This window comes from Microtus pennsylvanicus, chromosome 10 (genome assembly GCF_037038515.1).
Source record: "Microtus pennsylvanicus isolate mMicPen1 chromosome 10, mMicPen1.hap1, whole genome shotgun sequence".
NCBI classification, from domain to species: domain Eukaryota; kingdom Metazoa; phylum Chordata; class Mammalia; order Rodentia; family Cricetidae; genus Microtus; species Microtus pennsylvanicus.
Genome location: NC_134588.1, coordinates 88961286 through 88982276, shown reverse-complemented (window position 1 = coordinate 88982276; position 20991 = coordinate 88961286). Strand labels below are relative to the sequence as shown.

Here is a 20991-nt window from a genome sequence, read left to right as displayed (position 1 = left end):
CATCAAAAGAAACTAAGATCTCAGAGTAACTGCTTTCTTGAATGTAGACAAAGATGTAGTCAATGTAATACTATCAAACTGAACATAGTAACATAAAACACATCGTATATCATGACAGAGTGTGGTTGTGCCATGATGTGTGACTTAATATGTAAAGTAGTACAGGTGTGTGCATCATATCTGCACTTCCAAATTTCCTGGTGTGTGTGTGTGTGTATGTGTGTGTACGTGTGTGAGTGTGTACGTGTATGTATGTGTGTGGTGTGTATATATGTATGTGTCTGTGTATGTTTGTATGTGTGTGTATTGTGTGTGGTGTGTATGTATATGTATATATGTATGTGTGTGTAGTGTGTGTCTGTATGTCTGTATGCGTGTTTGTATGTGTGTGTCTATGTGTGTATGTATGTGTGTGATATGTGTATATGTGTGTGTATTGTGTGGTGTGTGTATGTGTGTTGTGTGTATGTGTGTTGTGTATATGTGTTTATGTGTGTATGCATGTATATTTGTGTTGTGTGTGTATATGTGTGCTGTGTGTATATATGTGTGTGTATGTATGTGTGTTGGGGTAAACACGTTACCTGGATGATTGGTTAAATGGTACTATATTATAAGTATGATCAAGAAACTTATAGGGACTGGAGAAATGGCTTAGTATTTAAGATCAAAAGATGCTTTTCCAGAAGATCTGTTTTCCATTCCAAGAACCCACATGGTGGCTCATAACTGTCTATAACTCCAGTCCAAGAGGATCCGACACCCTCTTCTGGCCTCTGGTGGCACCAGATATACATTCCAGCGAAATATCCACACATGAAATAAAAACAAATATTTTAAGAACTTAAGTCAAGTCTATTAAATATGTAGCTTTCTGTATATCAAATTATAATCTCTGTATAAAATTAATTATATCATGTAATATTAATAAAATAAGGGAGAGTATGGATGTGATAAGAAATAGCAATGTACTAGATCTATCTACAATTAAGAACTAAGAAAAATAAGAATTAAAGAGAATTTCCACACTCTAATTAAGCACACTTAAGAAGTCTAGTCCTCTGTACCTTAGCTGGAATAATTCCACCCTACAGAAAGCAGCCACTTGGCTGTTGTCTGTGCATTGTGTCCACATTCTAGACTGTATCATTATAAATACTTCTTTCCATTGTCTGAAAGAGTTTGCTGGGGCCATCAGAACCTTTGATAAGAGCTAGACAGGGGCCATATAAACACGTAGCTTTCGATCCGGCTTTATTCGTGCTCTATGTGCTCTACGTGTGTGGTCACATCTGCTGTTGAACACTAGGCAGTGATGTAAGCCAGGCTTGTGCACATCCCTCCGTAGACTGAAGTAGCCGCTGAAGTGTGGTGGAGGACGATGCCGCTTCCATACTTGCGCTCATGTTCCTCTGAAAATAGCTGATCATAAACACGGCGCTTGCCAAGCTGCACTTCTTCAGGACATTCTTCAGCTGTGGGCAGCATCTCAGTCTGGAGGCAGACTGTTTACTGTTTGTTTGTTTGCTACTTTCTCAGGAAATTCACACAACAGGTATCAATAGAAAACCTACAGTAAGCATCATAGAAAGACAACTTCCCTGCTGTGGGAAGTCCTTCTGTATATGTGTTGCTTTTATTGGTTAATGAATAAAGATGCTGTAGCCTACGGCAGGGCAGAATGGAGTAAGGCGGGAATTACAAGCAGACAGAGGAGGAAAGACTATGGAGTCAGAGAGATGCCATGTAGCCACTGAAGGATACAGATGTACCGGAACCTTACCGGTAAATCACAAGCCTCACAGTAAAATATAAAATGATAGAAAAGGGTTAATTTCTTTTAAGCTGGAAGAGTTAGTTAATAAGAAGCCTGAGCTACTAGGCCAAGCAGTGTTGTAATTAATATAGTTTCTGTGTGATTATTTCAGGTCTGGGCAGCCAGAAACAAATGAGCGGCCTCTGCCTACATCCCCTTCCCCACCAAATATGGAAGCCAAACACAGATATTCTTGTATTCAGCATTGTACTCTAGGATTCTGCTAAATAAATCCTGTAAGGAAAAAACTACATATTAAAAGAGTAAAGTGTTGGAGAATATTAACTTGGTAAAGGTGTGTTATATTTGTTTATACTGCATTTGTTTAATGATGTAAGGATGTGTTATACTTTTTTGTGCTGCATTTGTTGAATTATGAAAAGATTGCTGCATTTGTTACTCTTTGCCTGCCTAAGGTACCTGATTGGTCTAATAAACAGATGAATGCCAATAGCAAGACAGGAGAAAGGATAGGCAGGGCTGGCAGCAAAGAGAATAAACAAGAAGAGAAATCTAGGCTCTGAAGGAAGAAGAAGAGAAAAAAAAGGAGAGAATGAGGGACAAACCTGGAGTAAGAAACCAGGCGGATGCCAGACAGACAAACATAGAGAAGCAGTGAAAGTTAAAAACAATGACATCTTGAATTCTGAAAAACAGTGACATCTTGAATTTTGCATGCAAATGGATGGAATTAGGAAACACTATCCTGAGTGAGATAACACAGACCCAAAAATATGAATATGGTATGTACTCACTCATTAGTGGATACTAGCCATAAACAAAGGACATTGAGCCTATAGTTCGTGATCCTAGAGAAGCTAAGTAATAAGCTAACCCAAGGAAAAACATATATAGATCCACCTGGAAATTGGAAGCAGACAAGATCACCTGACAAAATTTGGGAGCATGGGGGCAGGTGGTAGAAGGAAGGGGAGAAGGGGAGGGTTGGGAGAGCTTGAGGGAATGGGATAGTTGAGATGGAGGAAGGACAGGTATGAGAGCAAGGAAAGAGATATCTTGATTGAGGGAGCCATTTTGGGTTCAGCAAGAAACCTGGCTCTAGAAAAATTCCCAAGAATCCACAAGGATGACCCCAGCTAAGACCCTAAACAATAGAGGAGAGGGTGCCTGAACTGGCCTTGTCCTGCAGTCAGACTGATGATTATCTTAAATATAACCATAGAACTTTTGTCCAACAACAGATGGAAACAGAGGCAGAGACCCATATCAGAGCACTGGACTGAGCTTCCAAGGTCCAGTTGAAGAGCGGAAGGAGGAAGAGTATGAACAAGGAAGTCAAGACCCTGAGGGGTTCATCCACTGAGACAATGTGCCTGGGCTAATGGAAGCTCACCAACTCTACCTGGACTGGGAATGAACGAGCATGGGTCAAACTAGTCCCTCTGAATGTGGTTGACAGTAGGGGCAGACCGAGGGGCCAATGACAATGGCACTGGGATTTGTCTTTACTGCATGAACTGGCTTTTTGGGATCTTATTCTCTTTGGATGTATATCTTGCTCAACCTGGATGTAGTAGGGAGGGCCTTGGATTTTCCAAAGGGCAGGGTGCCTTGCCCTCTCTTAGGATTGAAGGAAGAGAGGGAGGAAGGGAGGAAGTGGAAATTTGGATTGGTATTTTTTAAAGTAATAAAATAATAATAATAGTAAAGAAAGTAAGATATACAGAAGGAAGAAAGATATAAAAAGCCCCAAGGCAAAAGGTAGATAAAAAGAAACAGGTTAATTTCAGTTAAAAGAGCTAGCCAGGAACATGCATAAGATAGGCTGAGCATTCAAAACGAATAATAAGTCTCCATGTCATGACTTGGGAGTGGCCTAAAAGAAAAAGCTTGTTACTGTAAAGTTTTTTCTTAATACCCAAGACATAATAGTGTATAATAAAGAAAATTCTGCAGAATATATAAAATAAGAAGTTCAGCAATACTCTTATAGGCTATGAGGTCAAGGCATAAAAATGAACTGTGTTTCTGAACATTATCAATGAACACACCTGAAAGTAACTTAAAGTACATTCCAAATATCATCAAAAAGAAAGAGGGAACAGAGAGATGTCCCTCTGGTTAAGAGTACTAGCTGTTCTTCCAGAGGACTGGAGTTCAATTCCTAGCACCCACATGACAGTTGACAATGACCACAACTGTCTATAACTCAAGTTCTAGGGGATCTGACACCCTTTTTTTCCATAGGCACCAGGTACACATGTGGTGCACAGATAAGCAGAAAAATATCCACATAAAATAAAAAAGTAAGTAAAATCTCAAAAATGAAAGAAAGAGCAATCATTGAGGAACATTTAGTTGCAAACTGTCAAACTCTGTAATGTCCATAGAATTTTTCAAAGCTTGGACACAGCCAAGAGTTGAGGAAGGTAAGGTTTTAATTAAACACCAATGAAGATGTGTGTGTGTGTGTGTGTGTGTGTGTGTGTGTGTGTGTGTGTGTGTGAGAGAGAGAGAGAGGGGGGGGGGGTTTGGACAGATGAGCAACACCTACTAAACGCCAAAAATACTAAGAAAATAAAGTAAGCAATCCAAATAGTGGCTCAGCATCAGTCCAGAAAAATGGGACCTTGCAGGATCCAAACACAGGCACCCCAGGAAATTGTGTTTACAGTCTGTTATCTGGACCATCACCTGCTCCAGGTGTGTGCTCCAGAGATGTACTTGCAAGCAGGCTTTGTGCATAGCCTGTGCTCATCGGGCTAGGCTCCTGTCTCCAGTGTCTGAGGCACGCATATGAGCACCTGTGGCGAACACTTCAATGGCATGGCTTGGCCGTGAAATAGAGCACTGTCAGGTACTGAACCACTTAGAGTTGTGCACAAGTCTACTGTGTTTAGCCATGATTCTAGGTAACAAAATGCACTGACAGGTAAGGAACCACCAGTCTTCCTGGGAGTAGGATGTTCTTTGAAGAGCAGAGGGAGAATTGACTTACCTTCAAAGGCCTAGGGTTGAAAGAGGCAGGGGAGGAACCTAGGAGGCCCTTGGCCTGATCAACAGAAGACGTTAACTCTGATGTCCAGATTCAAGGTGGCTCTCGGTCCTCAAAGTAGTGCAACCACCTACTTGGGCTTCAAGTGTGCTAGTGGTGACAGCCATCCAGCGCCCAGATACCTCACCAGTTACACCGCTGTGGGACTGCTCCACAAAATTGCTAGGTGTTGGTGCTGTGGCAACCGCGTTGGTGCTGGGGCAACCATGGAGCACTCCCTCACATTCCAAGAATATAACACTGGTGACAGACAAAAGAGACAGATGGGTGGAGGGTCTGGGACGAGTGAGGAATAGGAGAAGCAGCAGTTTTGGGGATCAGGCAGGGGCAGCATGGGAGAAGCATTACCTTCTGGGAGCTTCTGAGATAGGGGAAAGGATGTTGGGCTTTCTTCCTGCCTCAGTCACCCAGGCATCTGGAACTTGCATACCATGTAGCATTCAAGATATCTTTATGAGAAATAAAGCTTTTCCCCTGGTTTTCAAATACACCACCTGCTCTTCCTCCTTTAGAGTACTTTACTGGTAGCTTTAAAGCAATCTGGATGGCATAACTACTGTTACTGGATGTGTGTCAAGGAGGGCTATATGCACACCGTGAAGGCGAGAGCCATCAGAATACCCTGGAGCTACAGTTTCAGGCCGTTGTGAGCCACCAGATATGGGTGCTGGGAGCTGAACTCAGGTCCTCTGCAAGATTGGTAAGCCATTGCTCCAGTCCCGTAACAAGCATTTCTAATCCCCATTGTACAGATGAGGAAACTGAGTTGCTGAGCCTAAGAAGTAGCTGGCAGGTAACAGATGACAGGATTCAAATCCAAGGTGACTTAACTCTAAGGGCCATGTTCCTTTCATGCAGTCAGCTGCTCTGAGCTGGGATGTAGCTCACAGATAGGCACTTGCCTCGAATGGGACATCCATGTGAGATACCTCTAGCACTGCAAATGAAACACACAAGTAGAGAAAAATCTATCCTAGCGTGTCCTCGTTCTTCAAAGAAAATGAATTACATCCTAATATCTAATATTCAGAGTTGTACGGATGAGTAGGCTTTGATGCAGCATTCTGTCGTTTCCTAAAATGTCCCTTTATTTTCTCAGGACTGTTCTGCATTTCCTGCACCCATGACCACCCAGATGTGGTGACTTCTGACAGAGAAGCAATGTAACATACTGCCTGCGATGACGGCTGCTGCACATGTCTAATTAAAGTAGATCGTGGACGACAGCTTCAGTTGAGATGGATTTGATTTTGATGCTTAGAATATCTTGGTGTGGTAGTCCACAACTGTGATACTAGCATTGGGAGGCTGAGACGGGGAGATTCTTAATTTAGGACACTTGAGCTACATCAAGAGACCCTGTCTCAAAAGGAGAGGGTAATATCCATATAGCACAGAACTTTATCTCATTTAAAGGTGAATTATCTCATTATTCAGTGAAATTTTTGGAATGTTTGTCTCAACTTCTTCGAATCGATAATGTGTTTCTTTGTAAAAAAAAAAAAATACCTACAGGCCTCCTGGTAAGACAGTAGGAGGGATATTGTGCCATATTCCTGAAGCTTGGTGCGGATCCAGAGCTGTGGATTCCAATGGGAACACAACCCTCCACTGTGGTGTGTGGACAGGAAACATCGCTAGCTAACCAATTGCTTGAACCACAGAGCAGAGAGTGAAGCAAGAACAGAGGTAAAATCATTCAGTCCCATTCCCAATGCACTTCTAACAGAAAAGGAATAGAGCAAGCGACAGCAAGAATAATAAAATGAAGAACTAAGCTTGGACCCTCAGAAAAGTCCTCGTGTGTCTGTCTGTCTGTCCAGTATCTCCGCATCTCCTCTTCCGCTTCTCTGACCTGTTGAAGGCTTTCCATTCATCAACACCCTAGTGAGATCCTGACGTGTTGGGGGAGGTGTGGGGGTGTGTGGATGTGTTTCTCTTTTCGCCAGCCTCAGAGAGTTAAATTTCACCCTGATTACTGGCCCCAGAAAATTAAGTTTTACTCCCTCAGAAGAGAAACTCAACTGAGTGGTTAGCCCACAATCTTCATGGCTCCCCCACAACTCCTGAGCTGCTGAGGGCTGGTCCTCACAGCACCATTGTAACATTTAGTTCTTTCTGTGTTTTATAATCTTTTCCGGATTTCAGAGTTTCCATGCTTTGTAATCTATTTAGAACCAACGTAGGCAACTGTCATTCCAAGAGCATAATTGGCCCATGACCTTGTAACGAGCCCTAGCTCCGTGGTACATCTCTTACCTTCTGAATAGTTTGACTCGGGACTGGGAGCACTAGCCATGACTGTACAGACCAACTCCACATCAATCAAGGACCAATGAGCACTAGCATGATTATCTCGAATATCACCCAGTGCATCTCTTGCACTTGGAGTTTATCACGAATTTCACAAGATAGAACTAAAATTCATATCACAGAATATTAAAATTATCTCAAAGGGCATATTAAAGGTCACGAAATCAGTGCTGGTTTAAGATTTTTGTGTGTGCCAGGTACATGTGGTTACTTGCAGAGGTCAGAAGAAGGAGGTATCAATTTCCCTGGAGCCATAGTTAAAAGTCAGACCAGGATTGAGCCAACAACCTGACTCAGAGTCTGTGATCTCCATCAGAACTGGAACCCCGGGAATGGGACTGAACCAGCTACCTAGGACAGAGAGAGAACAAGCTCCACCAGGAGCAGAAGCCAGGAGCAAACCCAGTCCTGGGACATGGGTGGATCAGGATTGAGCCAGCGACCAGATCCAGAGTCAATGATCTCCACCAGAACAGGTGCGGGGGAGAAACTGCAGATCCAGATGCAGAACTCGCAGCTCTTTCTGCAGCACCATGTCTGGCTGCATGCCACCATGCTTCCTGTTACACTTTTCCTATTCCACAGTAGGCCAAGCAGTCAAGCCCCTCGTTGGGGTGGTGCTCGACGATCCTTTTGAACCAGTTTTCTGCTTCAGACAGCTCCGCAGGCTGTCCTATTCCAAGGAGAGAAATAGCAAGTCCATAGACTACTAGTATGGAATTAATCATGGCCAGGTTCAATTGCCTGATTGTCTGAGGATCTAAACCATTCCACAACTCTGTAAAGGCCTGGGCTGCGCTGCGGCAGCGCGGCTCCAACAAGGCTGTGTACCCATCCTGAATTAAGCTTTTCAACATTTTCATGATGTTAGCAAAATTGTGGTGTACGGCTCTGGAAGATTTTGAAAACTGTTTCTCCAAAATGTTTTTCAAATCTACTGGTAAAGTCACTTGTGAATTAGAACTGGGCTTTTCTGATTCATTGTTTTGTGATTTTTGTTTTCCTTTATGTTTTGGAGGCTGACTTGGAGGTGGCAGAAATTCAGGTTGACAGTCACAATCGTCTCCCTTCAAAGCCTCATCTGCCAACTTTTGATTCTGATCACCACCTTTGCCATCCTGTACTTAGTTTTTCTGAAAGCTCTCTCTGTTTCCACAAAGTTAAGCGATGTTCTAAAAGCAGGTGCTGATGAGTTTCTAGGTATGTAAGCCCTGCTTTCATAAAAAGCTTTAAGTGGATTCTTTTTTTTTAATTATTTATTTATTATGTATACAATATTCTGTCTGTGCGTATGTCTGCAGGCCAGAAGAGGGCACCAAACCTCATTACAGATGGTTGTGAACCACCATGTGGTTGCTGGGAATTGAACTCAGGACCTTTGGAAGAGCAGGCAATGCTCTTAACCACTGAGCCATCTCTCCAGCCCCTTTAGGTGGGTTCTTATTTGGTGTCCGACCATCTGAGACTCGGTACAGTCCTCCACTAATCCGAGAAATCCATTTTCAAAAGTTTTAAAGGGAATTCTACTTCAGCCTGGTGTTCTTCAAAACAGTGACCCTCTTTCCATCACTAAGTGCATTTCTAAACTGTCCCAAACAAAGAAAACAGAGAGCTCAGTTACCATAAAGAAGATGGTTTTCAGGTCCAGGCCAGCAGCCCGCAAGCCTCCATGTCAACCCGATCCATGCAGCGAGCGGCCAGCAGCTGCCCATCATTTTTTCAACAAGTGTCTGTAGGCCTACATCATTTCTTCAACAATAATATTCTAAATATTTTCTAAAATATTTTTGTTTTGGTCATCTCTGTGTCGCATCGTTTGATAATTTGTGGAATGTATATGGGGTTTTTGCATAAATAGAATACACCATCAGCAAATTTGATATTGACTCCGACATAGACTGCTAAGTTATGAGATACACTGGGTTCAAAAAGCCAACAAAAATCTAGAGATATTATTTGCTATAAACGTAAAAGTAGACAAGGCAAGTGGCATTAAATTAATTTGCAAATCTCACACTTCCTAAGTTTACCTGATTAATTCAATGAAGGTACAAAGTAACTTGTCTACAGCCTAAGCCAGCATTATGGAATTGTAACACTTGTTTTGTTACATAACCCACTGGGTACCTCCTCCTAGCTTTGAATGAATCCTTCAGGCTTTGTGAGTAGATGATAGCGCTGGAACTGGCATGTCCCAGGTGTGACAGTCATGGTTAAGGAGTGAAAAGTCAGAAGGCATCTCCAGAATCCATTCTTGGAGCTCAGCAACAGCTCCCCTCGTGTGCGCAGTGGCACACTTGGTTCACGCATTTCAAAGGTCACCTTCACTGTCTTGCTGCCCCAGAATTCCCATGGGCAGTTGCCATGGGGAAAGGATTGATGCAGTACAGATGGAGAGAGAGGATGGTTTCTTCTGCTCCCGAAACCCCACAAACACATTCTCTAAATCTGGCTGTTAATGTAAACTCCAGGTCATAAAGACAGGAGTAGACACATTTTGTGCTTTTCTTTTTATATCATCCCATTATACAGAGAACCACGATGGTAGGTAAAAAGAGAAGACCAAAGTAAAGCAGAAAGCTGAGCAGGTCCCCTTTTGAGATTTCAGAAACCTCTAGGACTTTTACCCATTCATTCACTGCACAGGTCTTTACAGTACCGCGAAGCATCCATCTCAGCAGCCTTCCTTGGCTACACCTCTAAGGGCTTTTAAAATGTGTGAAGGGTTGAAATGAAAACTCCAGGCAGCATACTTGAAACACGCATCTTCGTTTATCTGCTGCGGTGATAAAATACTCTTGATGAAAGCGGCTTGAGAAAGGGTTTGTTTACCACAGCTCTAGGTTACAGTTCATACTGGCAGAGGATCCCCAGAAGCCAGGGCTTGTTACGGGAGGTCCTCCCACTCCTCCAGCCTATCGCCGCTGAGATACCAGCTCCTTGGGGCGTGGTCTCTCTCCCTTTAAAAAAGCGGCCACTTCCCTCTCCTCTCTCTCTTCACTTCCTGCTCCGCCGGTGACTTGACTTCCTTCCTGGTTACGCAGAGGGCTGACAGTGATCTGTAAGTTTTTTCCCCTTTAAATAAATACCACCCTATTAATCATAATTCCAAACTGGTGTGGCATTGTTTGTGACTTACGCCTTCATTTGGCGCCCAACGTTTGGTTTTAGAACCTCTCCCGGCTCGCAGCCGCGAGTTCGGCTTGGCGGCCGGAAGTTCGGCTTGGCGGCCGCAAGTTCGGCTTGGCGGGCGCTTGTTCAGCTTGGCGGGAGCCCTTGCTTCCTCAGCCGCTGCCTGTGGATTTAAACTCCACAGGCCCACGTAGTCTCTGCCCGCCTGGTTTGCTCTTTTCTGAGTCGTTTTTAAATCCCCCTTGCAAGCACAGCTCTTAAGTGGCGCGAACCAGAGCACGCGGTTGCTGAAAGCTGCAACCCCTCAGGGTGACTCTGTCACGTGGAGGCATAAGCGGCTTCCAGGTTGCTCTTCTCTACCCCTGGATTCTGGTTTCTGGTTCCATCTCTGGAATTGATTTAATTACATTTACTTTGTTGAGCAACTTACATTTTCCAGTTTTTAACAAATACTAGGCGGACTCTGAAACAGGACCGTGTTTTCGTCGAGACTTGGCAACAGCGCCACCTGCTGGATAATAGGTAATATGGCAGTTCCCGTTTCCAACGCGAATTTTACTGTTCTGGTTACCAATACAATGGGTTATATCATGCAAGGTTTATATGACTATGGGGATAACTTAATTTACTGGTTACTAGGTTTTAGTATTCTTTTGCATATTCTATCATTTAGGAAGATCATGGCACTCCTAAGAACCATACAATCTTTACTAGAAACTCATGCAGGTCAGGAGATTAAGGATTCAAAAGAGACAATAATAAAAAGACTTGAAATGATTGAAGAAATGATTGGAGCTGGTGAACAGAGTAATAAGGCACAAGGACAGGATACAATGCCAACACCAGCTATTAGAACTGGCTTACCAAAGGTTTTAGCAGCATACCCTATACTTAATTCTGACAAAGCGTCAACTTCTAAAGGCTCAAAGGGAGTCAGAGAAGCTAGATGGACGCCAATAGCAATGAATGATCTAAAAGAAATTAAGCAAGCTATTGTTAATTTTGGCTTGCACTCTGCATACGTAAAGGAAATGATAAGGACTTGGGCTTCTAATGCTAGAGCTACCCCCCATGATTTCCATCAGTTAGTGTCTGCAGTTTTAGATAATGGACCTTCCTTGATGTTTGGAATTTATTTTAGAGAAGAATCCAAACATATGGAACAGCAAGGAAGAGCAAAAGGTATTGAGGTTTCCCAAGACCAAATTCTTGGTGCAGGAGAATATGCTGATCCACAGGTCCAAGCTCTTTATGATGATGAAGTACTGTGTCTATGTCACCAAGCAGCTTTAAATGCTTGGAATAGGATACAAGATCCAGCAAAAAGGGTTGAATCATATACCAGAATTAGGCAGGGACAGAGAGAACCCTTTATTGACTTTTTGCAAAGATTAATTAAGGCTCTGGACATAGGGGTAACAGACCCAGAAGCTAGACGAATACTTCTTGAATCTCTAGCTTTTGAGAATGCAAACATAGAATGCAAAAAGATAATTGGGCCTTTAAAGTCTAGATCAGCACCTATGGATGAATGGATTCAGCATACGATGAATGTTGAGACGTTTAGCTATAACGATGAATCTTGGGTAGGAGAAGCGATTTCCACAGCAATGAGGAGACATCAAACTGCCAGGTGTTTTAATTGTGGTAAATTAGGACATCTGAAAAGGGATTGCAGGCACAGAATTTCTAGGAATATTATCTCCTCTGGGAATGACAAAGATAGGAGACCTAGGCCTTCAGGTATATGTAGGAGATGCGGTAAAGGCCGACATTGGTCCAATGAATGCAGGTCAACAACAGACAAACAAGGCAACCCGATACCGTCGGGAAACTCCTTGAGGGGCCTCTCGCAGGCCCCCAAGCCAACAGTGGCCCAGTCATTCCCAGTCACAGTGGAGAACGTGCCTCACCAAGAAAATTAAAAGCTCCAATTTCTGCTGTAAAAAGTAATACTGGTCTAAATGATGAAATCCATGTGGAGGATGAGTCAAAAAACCCAGTTGGACAGAGTAAACGTATATTTTGGCAGACTTCTATTAATGATCAAAGACCAAAGCTAAGAGTCTGTATAAATGGCACTTTTATTGAAGGCTTATTAGACACAGGTGCGGATGTAAGTATCATTACCCCAGAATCTTGGCATCCGAATTGGCCTCTTCAAGAGGTTGATGTTCAGTTCCTGGGAATTGGAACCCTATCTCGTGTAAAACAAAGCACAAGATGGGTTGAATGCATAGGGCCCGAAGGGCAAATAGGAAGACTAAGGCCATATATAGCCAATATTGCCATAAATTTATGGGGCCGTGACCTGCTACAGCAATGGAATACCCAGATTAACATTCCTGTAGTTCCAGGAACTCATAATTCTGGGAAGGATATGATGAGGTATTATGGAAAAAGGTCACTAGCCATTCAGGCTGTACAAGAACATACAGCAAATACCAAACCTTTAGAGGTACCAACAGCCCTACCTTTAAAATGGCTAACTGAGAAGCCAATATGGATCAAACAGTGGCCTCTAGCTGAAGATAAACTACAGGCATTGGAACAGCTGGTGCAGGAGCAACTAGATGCTCACCACATTGAAGAATCAACCAGCCCTTGGAATTCTCCTGTGTTTGTTGTAAAAAAGAAATCTGGTAAATGGAGAATGGTGACAGATCTAAGAGCTGTCAACAAAGTAATTCAACCTATGGGCTCACTACAATCTGGAATTCCTTTGCCTTCTCTGTTACCAAAAGGATGGCCTCTTATAGTTATTGATTTGAAAGATTGTTTTTTCACTATACCGTTACAAGAAAAGGATAGAGAAAAATTTGCCTTCACAGTGCCTACTTATAATAATTCTCAGCCCAATAGGAGATATCAATGGACTGTCCTCCCACAGGGTATGCTCAATAGTCCTACACTGTGCCAATATTTTGTAAGTAAGCCATTGGAAATAATTCGTAAACAATTCCCCAAGTCCATTATTTATCATTACATGGATGACATCTTGTTATCTGATTCAAATAAAGATACTTTAGAAAGGATGTTTGAAGAAGTAAAGAAAGTCTTGCCTAGGTGGGGATTACAAATTGCCCCTGAAAAGATTCAAAGAGGAAATTCTATTAATTACCTAGGTTACAGAATAGGGTTAGAGAAAATTAAAACGCAAAAGGCACAAATTAGGAGAGACCGGTTAAAGACTCTTAATGACTTCCAAAGATTGTTAGGAGACATTTCCAGTCTACGACCAGCTGTTGGGATAACACCTGATCTAATAGTTCATTTAAACAAAACCTTAGATGGTGATAAAGATTTGAATAGTCCAAGAGAACTGACAGCTGAAGCAGAAAAGGAACTGACAATGATTGAGGAAAAATTACAGGAGGCACATGTGGATAGGGTGAACCCAAATCTTAGCTGCATCCTAGTCATATTGCCTTCCAGAATTTCTCCTACAGGGATTCTAATGCAGAGGGAAGATATTATTTTGGAGTGGATATTTATACCTAATAAACCAAGTAAAAAATTAAAAACTTATGTGGAAAAAGTCTCTGAATTAATTATAAAAGGTAAGCTGAGACTTCGTCAACTAGCAGGTATAGACCCAGCAGAAATTATAGTGCCTTTTACTACTGAAGAAATAAAAAAGTTATGGGAAGACAATGAACCGTGGCAAAGAGCTTGTGCTAATTTTTTGGGAGAAATTAATAGCAACTATCCCAAAAGTGGTAGACTTAACCTCATAAAAAGAACTTCTTGGATTCTTCCTAGAATTGTACGTGATGCCCCAATAACTGGAGCCCGTACGTTCTATACTGATGCAAATAAATCAGGGAAAGCAGGTTACAAGTCAGATGAATTGAGTAAGGTGGAACAAAGCCCTTATAATTCTGTCCAGAAGGCAGAATTATATGCCATTCTTATGGTGCTAAGGGATTTTAAAGAACCTCTTAATATAGTTACAGATTCACAATATGCAGAAAGAGTTATCTTGCATATTGAAACCGCTGAATTTATACCAGATGACACAGAGTTGACTTCATTGTTTATCCAGGTACAAGACATAATCAGGAACAGGCTTTGTCCGATGTACATAACACACATCCGGTCCCATACAGGTCTGCCTGGTCCTCTAGCCCAAGGCAACGCTGAGATTGATCAATTATTGATTGGAAGTGTGTTGCAGGCCTCAGAATTTCATAAGAAGCATCATGTCAATAGTAAAGGCCTAAAGAAAGAATTTTCCATTACTTGGCAACAAGCTAAGGACATTATAAAGAGATGTCCTACTTGTTCTTTCTATAATCAAACACCGTTGCCTGCAGGGAGTAACCCAAAGGGCACTAAGAGAAATGAAATCTGGCAGATGGATGTGTTCCACTTTATAGAATTTGGTAAATTAAAATATGTACACCACACCATAGACACGTATTCAGGTTTTCAATGGGCTACTGCCCTGAGCTCAGAAAAGGCTGATTCAGTAATCACACATTTATTGGAAGTTATGGCCATCATGGGTATACCTGCGCAAATAAAGACAGATAATGGTCCAGCATATGTATCTAAGAAAATGAAACGCTTTTTTGATTATTATAATATAAAACACATTACAGGTATACCAAATAATCCTACAGGTCAGGCAGTTATAGAAAGATCAAATCGTACTATAAAGGATATGCTGAACAAACAGAAAGGGACCGAAAATACCCCCAGAAATAGATTACATAATGCTCTATTAACCTTGAATTTTCTTAACGCTAATGAGAAAGGAACGACAGCAGCAGAGAGACATTGGATAATGGAAAAGTCTGCTGAACTAAATCAACCGATTTATTTCAAAGATGTGCTGACCTCTCAGTGGAAGCCAGGAGATGTGCTACGTTGGGGAAGGGGTTTTGCTCTTGTTTCCACAGGAGAAGAAAAATTGTGGATACCATCAAAATTAATAAAGTTTCGATTTGAAGAAGAGAAACCTCTTGGAAAGGAGAAATGACAACTCATCCACAATGATTATATTCATACAGGTGGTAAGAAAAACATATAGAATGGGGGCAGGGTTCTGTTCTTATCTCCACAGGAAAACACTCATCTTTGAGAAATTCAAGGGACCCTGGATGTTTGGATACTGACAGATGGAAAAATACCTGCCCGATAGGAAATATCAAGAAAACTGAATGGGCTGTGTAAGTAATATTAAACCATATTTCTAAATTTATAAAGCTGGTTTTGAAGTTGGACTCTGGCTCAGTCCCTCTCCAATTCCAAGCCTGTTAGTAAGAGAAAAACCCAGAGTTTCTGGAGTTTCTGTCTCATGTCAAGAGCCATGATGTGGGACAGAAAGAAATATGAGTTTAGAAAACATCTTTGCTTTTCTTCATATCTATCATACTTTTCATTGAATATATCTATCATGTCTTTCATTGAATATATATATATGTCTATATGATTAATGCTTAAGTTTCTCATAATGAACAATGAGTTTTTCCTGAAGTGACATTTGAAGTTTCCAGGAAGAAGATGGGGCCCCATAACAACAACTCCACCTGGTTGATATGACGTCATGATACTGATAGCGCTACAACAAGACCTGCTTTGGGTACCAGCTGCACAAGACAGTTCCAACTTGGTTAGCTGAAATGGTGCACATCTTATACAACATTTTGGCCAGACCTGCACAAAATACTCAGAGACTATTGGCAATATTAAAAGACTTGATCTTGAAATTTAACCATCATTTTACTTTCACAGGATCCCCCAGAAAGAACGTCGCCCCCATGACAGCTGGAAGTAATTCTAGAGGACGACGTCCCCTCTCCCAGTAAAGTTTGCCCTTGGGTTTAGGGACATCATTTAGGGGTTGATTATAATTAGTATACGATTGAGGGTTGGGGGAGGAATTTGATAAGCTCAGGGATCATTTTGAAAAAAAAAAAAAAAAAAAAGAGGGATGATGGGATAATAGATTTGTAATTGTGAGTTACTGTTTTTAGACAAATATATTGGTATAGATTCTTGTATATTGATACAAAGTTAAATTATATTGACTATTGTATGCATGCATGTTTCTACCTTGTTTAAAACATTTTTATGTATTGACATATATTGTATTGTATATATTTACCATATTGCTGTGTACATTTCTACCTCTGATTAAGATACTTATATAATGTTTGTGTATTGATATATATTTACCTACTGCAATGTATATTTGTACATTGTTTATATTTGGAGGTCATTGTCCTCATTTGTTTCACAGTTGTTTATTGTCTTAATCTTTAAGTTAGATAGATATTGAGAATTATATAGACTAATAGCCATCTAAGTTTGTCATTTATAATTAGACTAATCAGGTTCTTTAGATATATAGAGATTATACTCAGTATAGATAGTCTTCAACTTCTTCAAAGAGCTGTAGAAAATGGCCTTTAATCTAACTCAGAGTTTTGTGGTAGTGAGACACAATTGCTCCTGGCAACACCACTCTATTCCCGAGAGAATGTTGAGCACCAAAGACACTCCACCTGGAGCCTTTCCTTTTGGCAGAACTGGCCTTGGGGCAAAGAAATGCCCATACCTCAACCACTGACAAAGATACAGAGCATGCATCAATGGATAAAACAGGGCTGTCTTATCCTGCCAAGACAGGGTAAGATAGTTTTGAAAAGTTGCTTGCCTTTGAAAATGGTGTGTCAGTTATGTTAGGCCTTAGCCAAAGTTGGTTGCTTCAACACTGCTAATGTGACTTTGGGTGATTGCCTAGGTAGCTAGTTGTCTCTGTGATTTGTTGCATGTTTTGGAAGTTGTTTTACTGAACTTCCTAATTAACCAGGTAACATTATTTCCCTTCTCAGATCTTCGATGGGGTTGAAGACTATATAGATGTAGTTACTTTTCTCTCATGACTTGGCCAATTTATTTATTATACAAGACCTAAGCTAGTTAGAATAGGATATTTGTACTTATTGTATATAATTTCATAGTAGGTTTAGAACTCTCTTATTTAAACAAAAGGGGGAGGTGTTACGGGAGGTCCTCCCACTCCTCCAGCCTATCGCCGCTGAGATACCAGCTCCTTGGGGCGTGGTCTCTCTCCCTTTAAAAAAGCGGCCACTTCCCTCTCCTCTCTCTCTTCACTTCCTGCTCCGCCGGTGACTTGACTTCCTTCCTGGTTACGCAGAGGGCTGACAGTGATCTGTAAGTTTTTTCCCCTTTAAATAAATACCACCCTATTAATCATAATTCCAAACTGGTGTGGCATTGTTTGTGACTTACGCCTTCAAGGGCTACTCCTATTGCACCCATATTCAAAAGGCAGAGAGCAATGCACACATGCATGCTTGGGTCTCTCCATATGTTTCTACAGTCCACCCGGGTCAGGAATGGTGCCACCCCTGGTTGACTGGCTTCCTACTTTAGTGTAATTGAGATAACCCCCCATAGGCATGCCTAGAAGCCCAACTCCTTGGAGGCTCCTTTGGTAAGATTGACAATTAACACTCCTACAGCATGTGACTCTCAACTTTCACTTCATAATGGTTCCTAAGAAGATTTATTATAATATTGGGAGGGTTTTTTAAGAACTGAGGGGGTCTTTTCTTTCTTTGAAGTGTGTTTTTTTAAGATTTATTTTTATGTATATGGGTGTTTTGCCTGCATGTACTTCTATGCACCAAGAGTGTGCCTGCAGAGGTCAGAAGAGGTCCCCTGGTACTCGAGTTACAGATGGTTGTGAGCTGCCGTGTGGGTGCTGGAGATTGAACCCAGGTCCTCTGGAGGAGCAGTGAGTTCACTTAACCATTGGGCCATCTAGTCGCACCAGAAGTGATGTTTTTAAATGAAAAAAAAAATCATATTACTTTTGGGTTGTATTAGTTCCTTTTCTGCTGCTGTGATAAAAGACCATGACCAAGGGCAACCTAAGGAGGACAGAGTTTATTAAGGCTCTAAGTACATCTTAGTTCCTCTCGGCTCCAAAGAACTTGACGGACAGCCACTAAGTAACATTTCAGCAGAATGGATGATGGCTCTGTGACCTACCAAGGGCCCCAAACTTCCAGGGAACCTGCGTCTTACACCTCCCCCTTTCTAGAACAATCCACTTTGAGAAACAGGCTGCCAGCTCACCTTTTCCTACCCAAGCTCCAGGGACGGTGCAGGAGGCTTGGGAGCTTCTGATGGCTCACTGGGCAGGCTTCATCCTCCACTAAGCCTGAGTTTTTCCATCCGCACAGTGGGGACGATGAATTCTACTCCGCTCCATATGAACCCATCTGTGTAGAACAGGACCTGACTTCTTTAGGCGTCTGCTGAAAATGCCCTGTGGAAGATGTCACGTTCTCAGGCCTATCATCTGGGGCTTCAGCCTAGACAGGTAGTAAGCAGGAGAGACTCTCCTGTCTGTTGCTCCTGGAGAACAGGGGCTCAGAATCTTGGACCCTCTTCCAAGAATGGTCTTGAATCTTGGGTGAGAGGGAAGCATTCTAGAAGGGAGGGCATGAGGATCAACTCGGGACACAGCTGGAGACACATCACTGCATGGTCACCTACCAAATAGTATTGAGGAGAATGTGTGTGCTCTGCGGGCTGGGACAGCGATGTGGAGGGTCTCTGCAAACACTACACTCAGAAGAGTGTACACACAAGGAAAGAAGAAAGTCAGCATGACTCAGCATGACTCAGTAGCCAGTGTTGGTTCAAACTTCAAGAGTCTGACACTGGGTAGTTTATTTCAGGCATATTTAAGCATGGGAAATTTTGGAGGGAAAAACTTTCCTGGTGATAATTAATTCACTCTTATGTGCACAATAAAACTTAAGGCCCAGCTACATCAAAACTCTTTTGTGGCATCTTCCATGAAGATGGGTTCTATATATTGACTGCACGTGACATTTGAAGGGTCTGGGGGAAGATCTACTATGGTCTCAGTCACACAGATAACGCAAAGGTTCCCAGGCTATTAACGACCTCTGTTCCCAGTCTTCTGGGTGGAAACAGGTCAAATATCTCTCCCTGTGGGCCTAACATTCCTGGTTTCCCTACTGCTTATCTGTGAGTACAAGGACCTGTGTCCTCTACACATTAAGAGATGGCTTCCTGAGGGGGAGTGGTCTGAGATGGAAAGGAAAAATATAGGAAGACCAAGAAGGAGGAATTCCAACCCACAGTACCGTGGGGCAAAGCGTGGAGCAACATGGACTGGGGCTGGGGTGAGTAAAATCTGTTCCATCATGGTCCCCAACATCCGATTCCTAGATGCTTCCTCCCCAGCTCTGGGTTTTCACTGCTTTTTCTGTCAAGTGACAAATGGAGTCAAAGGGAAATTAATCAGTCTAAACTTTTATCAAAGCAATGGATGTACCGCTCCAAAATAGGAGAATGCTGGACAGGGCTGCTGGGCCTAGATAGCTGCTAGTTGGCTGGTGATGGGCACCAGGGAGTAGGAGGAGGAAGCCTTAGACTTCTGTCTCCAGTTTCCTTCAGACTCCTGCTTTTCTCTGAAGTAGCAGACACTGAGTGGTTAGCAAATGAAGCCATGGTTTGGACTCAGAAAAGGTTGCTCCAGCTCCAGGTCTGATGGGTGATGGCAGCTGGCCAAGAGGAGGTGCCAGAGAGAGGTGCTCTGAAGGGAAGGTGTGAGCCTCTGCAAAGGCAGACCTCTGTCCCCAAGCAAAGCTTCTCTCGGCCTTAAGGTTCCCCCTCCCTTGTTTCTCTGGCCCATTCATTCACATTATACAGCCCAGACTGGGATCAATTTAATTCCAGGCACTTAGTGTCCACTGCAGGCCTGGCAACAAGCCAGAAATACTAATACAATGAATAAGATCCATACAATAATAATCACCAGACCCTGCTACTTCCTTCAGTATTAGTATATCTCCGTTACCTCAGTTTTCCTACCTATGAAATGGGATCGTTATGGGAAGCCTCTGGGAAAGAGCTCCCAAATCGAGATGGGGACATTTTTTCTTTTCTTTTGGTTTGCAGTCTACCTCTTCCCTTTACAGGATAAAAGCCAGAGGACTGTACAGTGGACGCCAGCAACCTTCCAGTTCCCGGGTTATCTCTTCCTTCTCTTGGTGCCTATGCTTGTTGCAAATAATTTTTACTAAATCACTGGAAAGGAAACCTCAGCGGACTTGATGTTACTTTTGAAATGGAGGCCACAGTAAGACAAGGACATAGGGCTGGAGAGATGGCTCAGAGCTTCCGTCCTTGCTACTCTTATAGAGGACTGGAGGAGTTCGGTTTCCAGCACCCACTTGGCAGTTCATAACTGGCTGTAATTCCAGGTCCAGTGGTTTCAGCATCTTCTCTGGCCTCCATAGATAATAGGCACCCACATGTTGCACATACATACATGTAGGCTAAATGCTCATACACATAAAATAAAAATAAATAAATCTTTTTAATGCCATTAAGAAGAAAAAATGACAATCCCCTATATATCACAATAACTACTGTCACATTAAATAAAACAAACCATCAGGTATGAAGGCACATTGCCTTTAACTCCAGCAATGGGCAGGCAGAGGCCTGCAGATCTTTGTGAGTTCTGAGTCAGTCAGGGCCACACAGTGAGACTCACCTCAAAAAAAGTGGAGGGGTTCTGTAGATCTTTGAAGTGTTTGAAGATGACCTTTCTATCTAAAATATATCTTTGTTTGACCTTGAAAACATACCTAATGTGACTATAAGTTCAATTATACTAGGTAATTAACTACTA

The 20991-nt window shown here is 42.2% G+C and overlaps 1 pseudogene; it reads right to left on the bottom strand.

The window, feature by feature from the left end:
- Positions 1 to 1305: 1305 nt before the first annotated feature.
- Positions 1306 to 8382, bottom strand: LOC142858157 (E3 ubiquitin-protein ligase TTC3-like; annotated as a pseudogene).
- Positions 8383 to 20991: the final 12609 nt, after the last annotated feature.